The sequence below is a fragment of the Cariama cristata genome, unplaced genomic scaffold (assembly GCF_000690535.1).
Source record: "Cariama cristata isolate BGI_N322 unplaced genomic scaffold, ASM69053v1 scaffold1548, whole genome shotgun sequence".
Classification (NCBI taxonomy): Eukaryota; Metazoa; Chordata; class Aves; order Cariamiformes; family Cariamidae; genus Cariama; species Cariama cristata.
Window position 1 is genome coordinate 1 of NW_009629239.1, and position 9,653 is coordinate 9,653.

The following is a 9,653-nucleotide window of genomic DNA, read 5'->3' on the forward strand; positions in this document are numbered from 1 at the left end:
CCTTCTTAACTCTGAGGTGCTATACCTGTGGGTGATGGGCTGGGCCTTGGCCAGCAGCAGGTCTGTCTTGGAGCCGCTGGCGTTGGCTCCATCGGACATGGGGGAAACTTCTGGCAGCTTCTCACAGAAGCCACCCTGCAGCACCCCTGCTACCAGAATCTTGCCACATAAATCCAACACAGTACTTCAGTGTTTTCCAGCTAAAAAAGTGTGTCACTGCAAGCATCTGATCAGTGCTTAACCCAGAGAAGGGAGTTTTCTTTTTAATCTTGCATCTCCAGTGCATTTTTTTTCTTTCCTAAATATTATTCTTCCTAATGGATGCCTTTATTGCTTCAAATATGCATTGAAATAGACTTAATCAGATAAGTAGCCTTCAGAGTGGAGATCAGTGGAAGATTATGCATGATAGACAGTAAAAAGTGAGAATTCAGTGAACTCATTGAGTTGGGGTAGGCGAGGCGATATACAGCCCTCAATGCCCGCTCCCAGTGCGAGCTAGACCACCAGTGAATGCGGCCACCTGTCCTCTCTGACATCTGTCTCATGTACCCGACACAAGTCTCTTAAGTTCAATCCAACAGTCTGTACCCATGACCCAAACTCCCCTTTTGGGACAGTGATTTGTGTGCTCAGCCGAGCACTCAAGAACCAAACAAGCATGGAGGCTTCCCTCTCCCCTCCGCTGAAGGTGCAGAGAGACCACAGATGATCTAAAAGTCTTTCTGAAAACGTGGCTTGGATTGACCTGCCACCTGTGTGACCCCTGGCTGGGGAGCAGAACGAGTTCTCATGGTAGTCTACCAGTAGTGGAGGGGTAGTTAAAATTTTTTGATGATTTACCTTGCTCAGGTAAATTGTGTTTTAAATGTTAGGAGCTGTTGTAGGTGTACAGCTGCATCCACCCTTCCAGTGATGACTGCTGTCGCGTTTACCCACTTCCAGGTCCAACCTCAACAATCTCTTTCCAGTGGAGTCAAGAGTCCTGCAACCTTGTCTCTTCTTTCAACATTATTAAAAGCAAAATAATAATTTAATTATTAAAATCAGCAAAACAAATGACTGGAGCTTTTTTCTCATGAGCTTGAAACCCTTGTTTTGTGACTCGGACTGACTCAGACAACAGGAATGGGATCTGAATTAAAAGTAAATTTGAAAAGTTTGAAATAAAGGAAAGGGCTAAATCTTTCATATGCAATAATGCTAAATTTTTCATAAGTAATAAATTTAATGTGACATAAAAGGCTGAAATAAAGCTGTGACATGGTGGTTCATCTTCCAGGAACCCTAACTACAATAACTATGCACAAAAACTAGTATAGACATTGAAATACTCAGGACAGAGTCGACCTTTGACGAGCGTTACAGCATTATCTTGCTATGTAGATACCTTGCTGGTACCAGTACCATCTGGTCCAGTGTTCCCAGTTGGAGGTGCCTGTCACTCATTTGTAGGAGAGATGAGAATCCTACGCCTGGTTCCTTCTCTTCTCCTGATACCACGTCCCCCAGGGACTTACTGTCTGCTTTGTTAATGATTAAGAACTAACTACAGAAGGGCACGTATCAAGTATGGACAGATTATATTGTGTCAGAATTGAGGAGGAAGCCTCAGGCTTGTGTCCCCTGTGCCTCTCTCCAGTATTAATCTTCTCAGTACATGAAATATTTTTCACCAATACATAACCTCACTTATTACTTCCTGCCATTAAGTGCAGCGAATACTCAGACACTCTTCTGGAACATTTCCAAATGAAATCTCAGAGTCATTACATTAACCTTTTCCATTATAGAGCAGAAGGAAATTAGCTATTGGCACACACAGAAATACATAGAAAGTAGTATGATATTTCACATAATTTTACTTTTATACTTTTTGACAATGCAAAGAGTTAAACAAAAATGTTAAAAATCCTGCATGCTTCATTAAAAACTCTCAATTTCTCTATTTTCGGCAAAATAAGCCATCAGTGTTAGATTCTGTAATTGACACCATTGCTTAGGGAACAAACCTATGAATCTTATTAGAGACAAATTCATTACTTTAAGTCCACCCTTAGGATGCAGAGCTCATAAAAGAAACCTCTGGAGGGTTCAGCTTAGGGGATGAGATGATTTCAGGCTGCAAATCTACAGATTTGCTGTAATTAACCTGAACTAATTATTGTCAGGCAATGGGTCAGACATCCTGGATAAAAGCCCCTGACTGGTTTTGTGGTCTACTGGGTTTTCAGTAAGAGAGCTGCTTGTTAAACAAAGAAAAAGTACTGAAAGCACAGCCCTATATATTCTTAAAGTAAAATAAATCTTTCCACTGGGAGAGAATAGCAGAGTCTATTTAAAACGCACAGTCAATAGGCGCAACAGAAATATATGAATGTTTAATACTTTTGCTAGCTAGCTCACTGCAGGTGATGATCAGTAGCAATGGTCAAAACCAACTCCTGGGTGGGCTAAGCTGGTCTCCATATGAAGTGAACGACTGCTTGCCTGTTTTTGCAAGTATCATGAGAAAGGATCCATTTAAACTCTTCTTTATGCACTGCAGATGCACTGTTATAGTCCTGCAATGGATCCTGTCCTGTCACTATTCTCCTGCTGCTTCCAAGGGTTAAGACAGAAGCACAGGTGCACCTACAGAAGCCTCTATGGTTCACATAGGGAAGGAGTCAGCTGGCCTGTACAAGATATGTTGATAACACTGTAATATAGATTACATAAATTAATTATCATAGGTTCAAAAAGCAGTGACTTTTTTTACCGGTAGTGGAAGAACTGTTTAGCCTTATTGCTCTAAACACAGATTTTTGTATGTGTTTAAATTTCCAAAATCTGTTTAAATCAGTGGCAGTGACATGGGTGAAAATGTTTTGAGATACCTCCATCCTTTTGAAGTCTTCAAGACTCGGCTGGGCAAAGCTGACATGATCTAGTGTGGGCAATAGTCCCACTTTGAGTGGGAGATGAGCTCCAGAGGTCCCTTCTGGCCAGCATTTCTGTGACCCACTGTTGTTAAGAAGTGGTTTCAAGGAGAACTATGTGCTTAGATGCCATCCTTACCCTCTCAGCTTGAGATGCTTATGGCTGCTCCTTGCTTAGGAGGTTTTTTCCTTTCAGTCCTGCCATTACTTTTTCCCTCATAAACATGCATCCTACCTTCCCTTTCATCTCTACTCCTCTTTATTCTCTTGGTGTTTCTTTGCAAGCGGTCACATATATTTACTGTATGTTTCACAGATATTGGGCAATTTGTTTTCCATTTCCTCTCCATCCCTCTGACTCCATGGGACCAAATTTCTGGCAGAGGCCTCCAAACAAGGGAAGCCCACGTGTGAGTGCAGCACAGCTAGGGCTGATTTTGGCAGGGATTGCCTACGGACCCTGGAATACACTACCGGGGGAGCAGAGGGTCAAGAAGTGGGGATAGGCAGTGGCTCTTATCTTGTGTGCAACTTAAAATGTGCATTTTGAGCCTCTGTGACTCCCTAAGGGGGAAAAAAAAGGTCTGTATCAGTGCCATCTAAGAAATCCCAGGTTCCCTCCTCTGCTGCGTGGCCATGGACAGCTTCTTCAGGTTCCTCATGCACTCAGTTGCTCCCAGATAAAATTTTCTACCTCCTAGGGGTACTGCGTAAAGTAGGCTCACATCTGCTAACCTAATGGGGTTCATCGAACTACAAAGGTCTTGAAATTGAAATTGTGACCAGATCTCCAATCCTTTTTTTCTCTATTCTATGTATTACATTGATGGATTTGTTATTGGTTTTCACTCTTTAGAATCATAGAATCATAGAATCATTATGGTTGGAAGAGACCTCAAAGATCATCAAGTCCAACCGTATACCTGATGCCACCCTGTCCACTAAACCATGTCTTGAAGTGCCACATCTAAACGTTTTTTGAACATCTCCAGGGACGATGACTCCACCACCTCCCTGGGGAGCCTGTTCCAATGCCTAACGACTCTAATAGTGAAGAAGTTCTTTCTAATGTCCATCATTTCTAATGAATCATTATCTTTTTTCCATCATTAACCATTTTCCTACTGGTGTAAAGACAACCCCTAGCAAGCAAAGGATTAAAAATTACTGGCAAAAATAGCTGGAAATCTGAACAGTTGAACTGAATGAAGGTATCAAAGGGATCGATACTGAGCATAACACTACTTTTAAGTGGAGGCGCTACATAAGGTCCTCTGTCGATCTGAATTTACTAGGTGAATGGAACCTTGTAATCAAAATTCAGAAGTTGTTCATTACCTGAAAGGTAGATTTTGAAATGCACAAATAACATCATTTAAATCCTACTAACGTTCTATGGTAGGCAGTCGTTGAAGAACATCCAATTGTCAAGCTTTGTGTTTTGTGAGGACATCCTGCAAACTGAGATTATGAAAATATCCCCCCTTAAATGATTATGAAGTTGTCTAGGGTGGGTTTTTTTGCTAGCTTACTTTTCTCACTTAAATGCTTTCATTTTGCTACTGAATATAAAAAGGTCTCCTAGATTTCACTCACTCAAGCCCGCATACAAGCCGCGAGATGCAGGTGTCCACAGGGTGTGGGTAGAGGTCCCACGGAGGGACCTGGAGGATGGGGGGCTCTGGCTGCAGAGTCCTCACTGCACTCCTGGGGCTGGCAGGGACTGGTCGTCACAAAGTGGTTTGTTGGGTGGGTCTGTTTGAGCTTCTAAGGATCCATATTTAGTATGAGGTAATCTTTTACTTCTGAATATTTCTTATTTAACCCTCTGACCCTGTAAATATTAAATAGAGTTTACTATGCATTGTTTCCATTTCCTGATTTGGGCATCCTTCTAGTAATGCTGCATCTTCCTGTTGGGAGAGCAGGAGGAGCAATGCCAGGTAAAAAGTGCCTTTTTGCCATCCTCTCGTCTAGGTCCTCTCCTGACCGAGCTGTACTTTGGCCTTATTGAAGCAGGGGCCTTTTGGTCTTGATGTAAACAACACCTACTTTGATGTTTATGGCTTGCCTGCTGTTGACTGTGCCCTTGTTTACAAATAAAAGCTGGTCCTGTAGCCTTTGCTCTGCTGCGTCCTCAGGCCCTTTTCCACTGGCACTTCAGTCACACTGTCTTAATGCTTCTGTTACAAACTCCTACAACAGGAGAGAAGTCTCCACAACCCTCACTTCGCTGCCGTGATTAGCTGTGACTGGTGCTTCAGGTGCAGCTTGGCCAGGCAATGGTACGTGACAGCAGACCCGAATTACCCTCTCATCCCAGACAGAATGGCAACACAGGATAGAGGAGGCCAGCTCCTTTCACAGAGATATATTTAATTAGCAAAACAAAGAGAAAAAAATTAGAGATTTAGATGATAGTTTGGCAGGAGCTGCCCCTCCCTTTGTCCTTCTGTCCTGCAACCAGCACAACACCCATCGCCTCTGGCCACCCTGGGCTGCAGCGGGCTCTCCTAAAGAGACTGTGCAATATCACCAGTCCTCGAGTGTAGCAGAAGTGAGAGCAGATAATTTTTGCAATTCTGCTATACGGGAGAAAAGCAAGTAAATCTTTCCTTGGGCATTTGGATCAGTATAGGACCCTTTGAGAACTGGGCTTTCCCTGATCAGCATCAGCTTAGGGCAAGAACATTGCAAGCTTGCTCTGTGTCTCTTTATGACAGGTATTACAAATAAAAACTAGTTACCAGTGAATGGAAAACCCTAACAGCAGCAGGAAAAAGCTGCAGTTATCATGCATCACCACTGCATGCCACTACAGACTAATTACTGTAGCGTATCCCAGAGACGGGGCACTGCTACAGCAGACCCCAAGAAACACTTAGTTAATATTAAATTGTAATCCTATTACCTTTAGATGTTCTCAGTGCTATTAATCTCACGGTTTCCAAGTCAGCAGTTTAAAAGCAGATTATCTGAAAATCATAAAGCCATTAACCTCTTTGTGTGTATACCATTTTTAAGCACAGGAGCCAACAGAAGTCAAAATAGTAATAAATTTATATTTTCAGTATCTCTCTTCTTAAGAATGTTCCAGATGTAATTTAAAATTTTTCAGAAAAGGACCAGCCGTGGAACAAATTATTTTCATAATCTATTTATGCTAAAGATAAAATAAACATGAATAATCAGAAATGAATTATCCACTGTCTTTTATAAGTCCTCTATTGGACTCGTACAAAATTACTGTCAGATTTACGTCCTTGCATCAAAAGGAATAAATAAAATGCACTACAGAAGAATTATTGGGTTTATATCTTGAAATAGATTTCTAGAGTTAATTTACATCCTAATAAAATTTTTGTTGGAAACTCACTAATGGTATTGCAAAAAATCTTTGCAACACAAAGGACCAGGCCCAAGTAAGAACAAACTTCACACCAGCAGAACATGAAGAACTTCTTAAGCATCTGTGGATAAATGCTTAGGCAAGCTTATAAGTGCTTAAGTAAGCATTTACATGCTATTTGAATCATAACCAGAATTAAGGCTCCATTTCTATTGGTTTCTCCTACAGGGATGAAATCTGCAAGAACATTGTCATTTTTGGTCTCTTCCATGTTCTGATCATTCTCCTTTGTTGCTTCTATATCTGGTTATTAACAGATTTAGGCAACTGTTCCTTTCTGTCTCTTTATACTTCTGTTCTTCTGCTTTCTTCAGTTTCCATTCTGTCTGCAGTTTGAACTATCATTTGATCTAGAAAAATAAGATGGGTGGGAGAGAGAAGATGGCCAGGGCAAGGACTCCCAATGAGTAATTATAGAAATTATGACTTTCACAAAAGAATTTATTCCTAGAATTTTTAGCATCTCTTACAGAAATTGTAGGGAATGCTTCCTCCATCTCAAGGGCAAAAACCGAATCACCTGGAATCGTAGTCTCACCAAGAGCTGGGATGTTTAAATTCAAAACTTCACAACAAATTACTCTTGTAAAGGCTGCATTATCACCTACCCCAGGGAAATTACAGACCCTCTTGGATCGCGTCTTTTCCATCCCGCAGTCAGTGAGGAAGATGGGTGGTGCAGCCCACGGAACGTGTTTCTTTCTATTGCTGGGGTGCCTGCTCATCTTTGAGAAGTGTTAACAATAAGATAAAAAGAGAGCAATCCAGAGCCGTCTTTCCTTTTCCTCTACCAAGGAGCTGTGCAACATTAAATTATCTATTTACAAAATAGAATAAACCAGAAAGAGGTGAAATGGCTGGAAAAAATAAAATAAGAAAAGAAATCTTCTCCCCTGAAAGTATATTCTTAGAAGGCTGAGAGCTGCGCTTCCTCACTCAAGTAACATCTATGAATTGTTTCGGTGCTGAAGATCTTTTAGCTGATTTTAAAAGAGCTACTGATAGAACTTGACGATGCTACTTTTGCAGTAATGCAATAGCAGTTGCATAGAGATGGTACAAATTGATGTATTTTTTCTAAGAACCCTTCCGTTTCCTCTGGGGTTTCTCTAGACAATGTGACCCATGATTGCTACCAGCAAACTGGATCCAATCCAAATATTTAGATCTAGATGTGACTTCAATCATCTGCTGAGTTACGTCTATCTAATAATTAGTAACTACTTGTATGGTTGACATTGTATTTTACAGTTCTGTAACAATACTTATTTCTGACCGCGATGTGACAGTTGAGCTCTGTAAGGAGTTATTCCAATCCCATAAGTGAATGAATCCCTTCCACAAGAGTTACCCTCTTAAAATAGTTATTGGGAAAAATGAAAGTGTAATGATTAGTCCAATAATGGTTCCAGTGGAAGGAAATCTAAATTAAGTCATATTGGATCTCCGAAACATTAGATTAGGCAAATTAGGCATTTACTTTTCTATAAAAACCTAAGTCTATAGTAGGACTAAAACAGTGCAGTACTGGGTGTGAGAGGGAAATAACTATCAGTTGTGAAATATCTTTGGATTGTTTAGTAACATTACCATTCACAGCCACGGAATACATTATATTTTATTGTAAACTTCGTTCCTTAGAGAAGTATAAATCTTGAAAGTCTGTCAATACTTGGCAAAGTAAGTAGTCTCTGGAGGCAAAAAATGTTTAAGACCATCTATCAAGTATAAGAAGTTGATAGCAATTAAAATCAGAGCTGTTTATGTACAAACATAAATTGCAGAGGTAGCTTAAAACTGGCCAGTAAAAATCTTGACTGTGTGGAAATTCCAATTGCAAAAGACTGCAAAAAGCAATATCTGAATTTTAAGAACTGCTTTTGTAGCATACACTTTTTTCCTTAGGGACAATATTTTCAATGAAATTTTATTACATTAAGGGAAATCTATTTATTTATTTATTTTCACATTCAGGCATTCTTTTAAAAAAAAAGAAAAAAAAAAAAAAAAACAAAACCCAAAACCACTAAAAACCACTAAACAATGGGTAAAAACAAGATAGCTTAGATAAAATATTGCGTGTATTAGATAAGCACTAAACCAGATTATATTTCAATGCTTACTTTTCCCCCAAAGTGATACAGAAAAGATGGGGGACTATTTTAAGTTAATTACTGTAAACATTAATGATGAATATTTTTTTTTAGGGAATGTACTTACAATCTTTTATATTATTGTGTATTTAAAGTGAATTATTAATTGTGTCTCTTTAATGTGTGAGGCCCTAAGGAAATGGACCATTGTGGGCAGCCTGCATGATTTTATTTTTTTTCAGTATGGTTACAACACTCAGAACTTCAGTGGAATGAGAGCCCAGAAAGAGTATTGGGGTGTCCTTCTTCCCAGAAGAGGAAAGGGACTAACCTGCTTAACCCAGCTACTGGGTACCTGGTTGCTGGTTTGAAAGGAATGTGTTGGTCTTGTTACAGGTAGACTGTCAGATCTTCTGAGCTGTGGAGATCTGCCTTGACTTATCCTTGCACTGTGTCCGGCAGAACAGATCTGCCACTGGCTGTCCTGAATAGGGTTCAGTGCAAATACAAATAAGCACTGTATTGACAAGAATATGTGCATGTTTCCTATTTTTGGTCTAGTGGACAGTCTTGGCTTGTTGTGTTTGAGTCAGTCCTTGGGGAGGTGCAAGGAGCACAGCTAGAGAGCTGGTTGATGCAGTGATGGAGAGGATGTGTTGGCCTGTAGGTGCACCCTGCCTCTTCTACCAAGGCTTCCATGACTTTAGGGATCTGTTAATAGGCTCCCCGCAGCACCACATCCTATGGTAAATGGAGACAGAGAGGTTACCTCCTGCCTTAAATACGTGGAGGTGTGAAGAGGACACCAACTTCAAACGTGACACTCCTGAAGAAGCTTGAAGTGGAGGGGTGCTCTGCCCACAGCGAGTTTTGCTGCAGCAGGCAACGAGGAGTGACCTTCCAGCCCATGCCACAGACACAGGGAACCTTGGTCGCAGCAGAAACCGTGCCAGGTTGCTGGGTGGAAGTGAGAGGCTATGGCCGAGGGGGTCTTTGAAAGGAATGATTCAAAAGCCGTGCTTGAAAGTGGAATAAAGCTACAAAATTGAGATTGAATGCTGTTAAAAAGAGCATAATGTACAATGTTTATTTGAAATTAATGATGCTTCCATGCCTTCAAAATGCATTTTAATATTTAAATTGCTGCAAATGTAAATTATTAAAATTAAGTGTCCATGAATTATCACCCCCAATCTTCCAAGTTGCAGTGCTAGAAAATGAGAGGGAAAG